The following is a 6,961-nucleotide window of genomic DNA, read 5'->3' as shown; positions in this document are numbered from 1 at the left end:
ATATGAGGCGAACGCTTTGAGCGGGCTCGAATAGGAGTTTTCGAGTTATTACCTCGTATTCCGCGTGCAAACAGAGGGGTGCCGTGGCTGAAACACGGAGTGCAATCGACTGCCCGGGACAAAGTGTTAAATCTTCGCGTTCGGCTCTGAGCCTCGTTTTTCCTGGTACCGCTTTTTCTTCGAAACCGTTTCCGTGTCTTAAACGACTGGCGGATAATCGACGAGGAACGGTCCGCGTTCAAAGATCACCGCCAAAAATATCACCCCCCCCGAACGATAGAACGTCGATTACGCGAATTAATACGGAGGCAAATTGTCGTCGAATCGTTTTCATCCACGTTAAAACATTTGCATAAAGTAAAATCAAAAATTACAACTCCCGAACGATTTTATTATTCGCATTGTCAACAATATGAAATATACAGAATGCGGATAATAAGTTTTTCGAAGCATTATGATTCTCGAATGATTGAAATTATTTTTAGCAAACACTCGGCAGAAATATTTTCAATAAATAAACACAGAGGTCCCGGAAATATGAAACGTTACTGATTAAATGAAACATTATTTATTTTTGAGGTACAGAATGTAGGTTATTATTAATAGTACGGTGTATTATTCGTTTGAAGTCCACCTTTCAATGATATACGGTCGAAAGAAATACAAACAAGTTCATTGTTTTTGAAATTAAGCTTCCATGGGAAAATTGAAATCGGATTGTCTCTGTTAAAGGTATTTCGCTGTATTATATATTAAATTCGTTGAAATACATTCGCTGGAAATATTCCTATAAACGAATAAAAATTCCTCGAGGAATGCAAGACCCCTTTAAGGGATATGGGATTGAAATTGATGAAATTAGAAACTGGACATCCGATTCTAATTTTCTGTCATTGGGATCTTTGTTGGGGGGGTGAAGATGACCACAATCTTCGGTTTTCTGAATTTTGCACGGCAAAGTAGCGACTTAAGAAGAAGTAGGAAGGTTTAGAAGAAAGGGAGGTTAAGTTTCGTAAGGTTAGAGTGATTCGGAAGATTCCATCCCCTTGGAACAATCAAAGCCATTACTTCGAGGGGGTGCCTATCAAGCTGAATCCAGTCATCCGTGAATTAACCGCGAAATTCGCGATATTCCGGTGTCGAAAATCGATCGATAGAGGCTCGCTATCGTATCGCTCCTATTTACCCTGCATCCCCTCCCAAAACAGGGTGCTCGCGCCGTAACGAAGAGTTCTAACGGGCGAAAAGCATCGACAATGGCGACGAGCGCGTGCCACTTGGTCGCCGCGGCGTATAAAACGGAAAGATAAATATGAAATTAAACGGAAGACGGGGGAAGGCGAATCGGGATAGAAAACGTAATATAAAAAAAGAAGGAAAATAAAAGGAAACCGAGCGAGAGGTTGGAGGAAGGAAGAGGTTGACTGGATCCTCTCATCGGCGTCCCCCTTTTCTGCCGGGATCTTCGCAAACTCCCACCACGAGCCCGAAATTCTCCGCGGCGGGAAGTCGTTAGGCGTTTTCTGACGCGAGATAAAATTCTGGGAAGCACGTTGAAACGACTCTCTACTCCGGGGCCTGGGTATTGTTTTAACGTGTTTGAGTCAAATATTGACGCAAGTTGGGCTCGCAAGCCAGCCTGGAACGAAACGGAACGGAAGAGACGGTGGAAACGAGGGTGGATACGGGGCCGGGGGAGGAGCGAGATGAGATGGAACGACCCACATAACATCCACGAGAGGACGAGAGAGTCCGCCGTCTCGCGGTAACGAAGGAGCAGGAAGAGAAACGTAACGAGAAAAAGAAGAAATGCTCTCCTTTATTTTATCCTGCCTCGGTTCTCTACGCTCTTCCAGCCGCGTTTTGTCGACGTTCTGCGCGACAGCCTATCCCCGGCCAACCAGACGGTGTTTTAATGTATACTTACTGCCAAGGAATATAGCGAGGTACTCGAGGCGCACTCGAGCCAGATGAAAACCGATACTCTACCGAGCGCGAATCATCGAATGCGCTTTTCGACGCGCTGGCCCGCCTAACGACCACCCTTCCTCGTTAATATTTCACCCCCTCCCCTCGACGCTCAGAGATTTTTTCCTAAAAATAATAAAGTTAGCTTCGAGCTGGGAACCTTTTAAATTCCGAGCGTTTCGAATCCCATTCACGAAGGTAGGATGCACATCGAGCATTGTGCCATTGAGAAAAGATAGGAAACCCGGCGATGAACGACACCGGTCAGCGGTCATTCTTCTGGGCCATTTCTTGGCCATCGCACGGCATTTAGGCAGAGTTTACCGGGGCGTTTCGCCGTCTGAATGGCCGTGTAACGTATTGCAAACATTTTACTGTTGCCGGGGCGCGCGGCAAACAAGGACAGAGGGGACTTCAATTCCGACTGGTAGGACATTGTACCTAATGTTTGGACATGTGTTCCGCTCCGGTCACGCCTTTTGTTATCATATTCTATGCATGTTTGCCCGCTTAAAATGTTGTTTTAGCGCTTGCGCCACGCCGCGGTGTCATCCGTCGCCCTTTGCACCGACTGACACGCGTACCCCTCAATGGAAATCCTTCGCCATCTTATTCTTATCCCGTCCTAGGAACTTGTTGCCGGATACTCGACGATTCCTACCATCGTTATTCCTCCCCCGGAGCTTTCTTCGCGGATTAACCTAACAACGACGCGCCGCGAGATTCCCTTGGACCTATTCTAAGCGTCGAACTTTTCAAGTAATTTCCAAGCAAAAGAAAACACGAACGGGAGAGGAACGCTCGAGGAGGGGGCTCTCGCAACGCCGCGTTTCGAGGGCCCGCTATTTGCTGGAAAAAAGTCCATTAATAGGTCAACCGATCCCACGAAATTTCCAGCCAATTTTGATTAAAGTTTACAATGCGTAAGCAAATACAACATACATACAGGACACGAGAGCTGTGTAATTCTGCTGGAAAAAAATCACGAAAAATGAGGAAAAGCTGGGAACGCGAAAGCTCCACGCCAACAAGGTATAATCTCGCTCACGTCGAAATCCTTTGTTGTTTTTTATGTTTGCTGTCATTCGTTGATGTTGAAATACGAGCTATTAATAAAAATCTGGGACATTTTTCCACGATTGTTTCGAAACGTATGGAAAACGGTTTGTGTAAACTCGCTCGTTCAAGGAGGCTCCTTTTTTTATAAATACACACGCGTCTCTATAACCACGTTATTACATATTACCCTTCCTACGTACCATTACTATTATTATTACTATTAGAGTCTATTTTGGCATCCAGCGTGTATGTAAAGATACTCGATACCTCGATAAATATTTGACGAATTTTTTTCCTAGTCGATTCCGCGCGATAAAACAATGAAAAGACTCGATACATATTTACAAGTGCTTTGGTTTTCTGCAGTACTTTATTTATTTGCCAAATACGAGTACGAGCGAATGCAAATTTCAGCTGGAAAAATTTGTCTGCATCTTACAAACAATATTTGCGAAACTGTATTAATATTTTTTGCGCGTTAAAATTAATTTTTCTAAATAATTCAACGTTTAAACATCGTACTATTTATGGAACCGATCAACCGCTGGGCCAACTACTCTAAATACCTGATCGACGAACGAATGTGAAATGAATTATCGCAAACACGTCCATTTTTCAGGGTTGTTTGCAGCCTGGGTCAACGACGATGCCATAGATCATTCGACTTCGTACGCGTCCCTTGGCGTTCCACGCCCTAACAATCAACGAGGGACATTATATACGTAATCAAAGATCGACAAAGGACGCGTACAGTCTGAATGCCGTTTCCTGGGGGCGTGGAGGGCGGTGACGCGGTATTCATCGATGCCTCAACGATAGACAACCTCGACAAATTGGCTGGGAAAGACTTGATACGACTTGGGTTGCGAATACGTCAAGTTCGATACCGGATGTTAACGAAAGTATACGAATAAACACTGTCAATGCACACCCCTTACTCGCGACAACTTGATAGAACAGGTGTGGAGACAAACGATACACAAGGGGTAGCATCGTACGTTTTCTTTCATTTGCATTGTTCAGAAATGAGCGAAGACGACTTTTACGTAAAATACGTATGTATACATGCACTTTCGACAGGTCCGTCCGCGAATGTTCTCACAATCGATCATCGATACGCAACACTCCGCCCTTGGAAAACTATTTTCCTATTCGATTCTCGTCCAGGGCCGCGAGAAAAGGGCCAACCGATCGGGCCTGCGCAAGGAGCCAGTGCAGACCCATTCAACGGCCCGTCAAAAGAATTCACGAAAAAGGCACAACACGAATTTCACGGCGATTCAACCGGCGCACAATGTAACCCCGGATCCGGACATTTTGACTTTTGTCCGGTCTTTAACCATCACCGTTTCCTTCGCTGGTCTGCCTTTGCCTCTTCAATTCCACCGGACGTTTGCTGCCCTGGATTCGAGCCCTTTTCCCATTCACTGTCTCTCACAAATTTCGGTACAAGATGGACTGGCAGCCTCCCTTTGTCCAACCCCAAACAATACTCCCATTATATATTCATTTGTCGTCGACTGTACGCGACTCCGATACAATTTCATCTTTTAACGACTTTGTACCCTTACGTTACCATATGTATTCGTTAATAAAGATTACTTTATTTCGAAAACGCGAGGGTGCAAACACGACGGCACGCAAACTATCGAAAGACGGATGTCGCGGAGGAACCTCGGTTTCTAATCCGATCGCCAAGGATATCTAGACCTTAAGATCGTTTGTACGTTTACGTGTATCAAGCCATTCGAAGCCTTCACCCTAAAGTTTTCGACCCTGCCGAAAGGGAAGGAAAGGGACCGCCTGCCTCGAACCATGGATTGGATTGGATCGGCTTAACGTTGATTTAAGCCAATCAGCAAACAGCCAGTCACCGGTTCTGAACCTCAACATTGATCTCGTTAGCTCTTTACAAGTTCAATGTTGCGTTCCGCTCGCACCAGGGGCCCGTCGTACAATTCGCACATTCTCCTCGTGATTCCTTCCTTCGCCTGTTACCGAATCTACAGGAAATCATCGTTTCATCCAATATCGATACGTTCGGTTTCGCCATGAATCGTTCAACAAGGAGTTTGCCGGATGAACGAAAGGGGTAAAAATGATGTCAAAATTTTCTACACGCGACCGTATCGACGACTTTCCAGCTCGTAAATACCGTTCGTTGAATCTACAGCGACTGTAAAAAAGAAAATGAAAAAAAAGTTTTCGAGTAGCCGCGAGCAACGAGGCGATTCGAACGAATCCCCGCTCGCGCGACGTAACGATATGGCTAAACACACTTCCATAAAGTCACACACATCGTGCAGCGGAGTTCATACAGCGGCGTGGAACGAGCTGGATGTTAGTATTTTAAGCCTATTTAAGTGTGTTTGTCGTATAATATTGACATCGTGCACACAAGCAAGGATAGCACGTGCACACTGTCGCACACACGAGCCCCTTTTCTCTCTCGCTCTCGGTTTTCACGGTGGCTCTCCTCCGTCACCCCTTTTTTCCGGAGGTGTAGGTGCACACGTAAGAAGACACACGCACAAATGAGAAAAGACGCCAAGGGGACCGGGCGAACCAGCGAGTGAATCAAATCGCGGTGTGTGCTCGGCAAACGACGCCCCGCGTCGCGACGCCTTCTTTCTCCCGCGCCAGGACAGAATGTGAAAATTTCGCGGCCTCGAGATCAGCCTCGATCGATCTCGCCTTTTTACGTCTCAATAACGGCGCTCTCGCCTTTTAATTTTAAGATAAATCCTACTCGTTTCGTAGAAACTTTGTCGATCTATTTGTACCTGTACCAGCCTCCTATTTCGTTCCATTATGTTTGGGAAGATCGAGAACGAAGATCTAACGGATAGGAAGCGGCACGATCGCAATATTTGAAGAGAAACTGTTCCCCGGGACGGGCAGCCCTTCCGATCCCGATATCAGAATCAACAAGTAAACAGCGGATGCGAACGGGCTGGAGAAAAAAGGAGAAAGGTCCCGGAGAGGAGAATATCGAAAGGTCTGTCCATTAAGAATCGCGAGCACTTTCCAGGGAAATGTTCGGGGAATTGTAATGGACTTCCGGGAGCATGTTTCGCCCGGAACTCGATGAATGGTGTGGTCCTTTTTAATCGAGGACGGAGAAGCGGCAAGATCTCGCGCCTCGAGGGAGGAGCAGCCGAGTTGGCTGGCTGGCAAACGGTAGCCAAAAGGCTGTCAGCGACACCAGTAATCTCCTGGTAATCGTGACAAATTACGGGCAAAGTTATGGGGCCACGGTGCTCGCCCTTGCCACGGTCTTATGGCCCGTAGAATGAATGGGGGACCAAGTGCCAGGTGGGGCGTGCCCGCCCCATGCTGCGAGCCAAACAATTATCTAACACCATGGAACACACCACCGGCGCAGTCGGGGTTCCTGTTGCTGTGCCACGAGACCCCGGAATCGATTACGATAAATTATCTTTACAGGCGCAACGTATTTTACACTTATAAACACCATCCCAAACAATTGGCTGTGCGATCGACCGTGTTTACGACATTATTTTTAAAAGATAAACTTCCCCTTTTTATGGAAGAAGAGATCCTTTCGCGAAACGCGTGTAGAATTCATTATGCAACGTATCGCGGTGCTCGAAATGTTGTCGACTGTCGCGAGAGACGTTTCGATGATGTAAACATTTTACATAATCGGTCGTTTACACGGCACAAAATAATCTCTTGATATTGTGTACGCGTTGTGTATTCTAAGAATGCAAACGGTAATCTACGAGCGACGATTCCGTTACGGTGCATCAACACCTCGAACGTTGGTATACGTCATTAATTAAATGGAAGAGTCGATGGAGTGGTGCGCAGTGGTTAGAGGCTGTAGACAATCTCCAAATATTTGCGAGGCCAAATATCTTACCTAAACATCGGAGTGACACGGTAGTTTCTAACCATCACTCTCATCTCC

Source organism: Colletes latitarsis, chromosome 5, assembly GCF_051014445.1.
Source record: "Colletes latitarsis isolate SP2378_abdomen chromosome 5, iyColLati1, whole genome shotgun sequence".
NCBI classification, from domain to species: Eukaryota; Metazoa; Arthropoda; class Insecta; order Hymenoptera; family Colletidae; genus Colletes; species Colletes latitarsis.
This window is presented reverse-complemented; position numbering follows the sequence as displayed.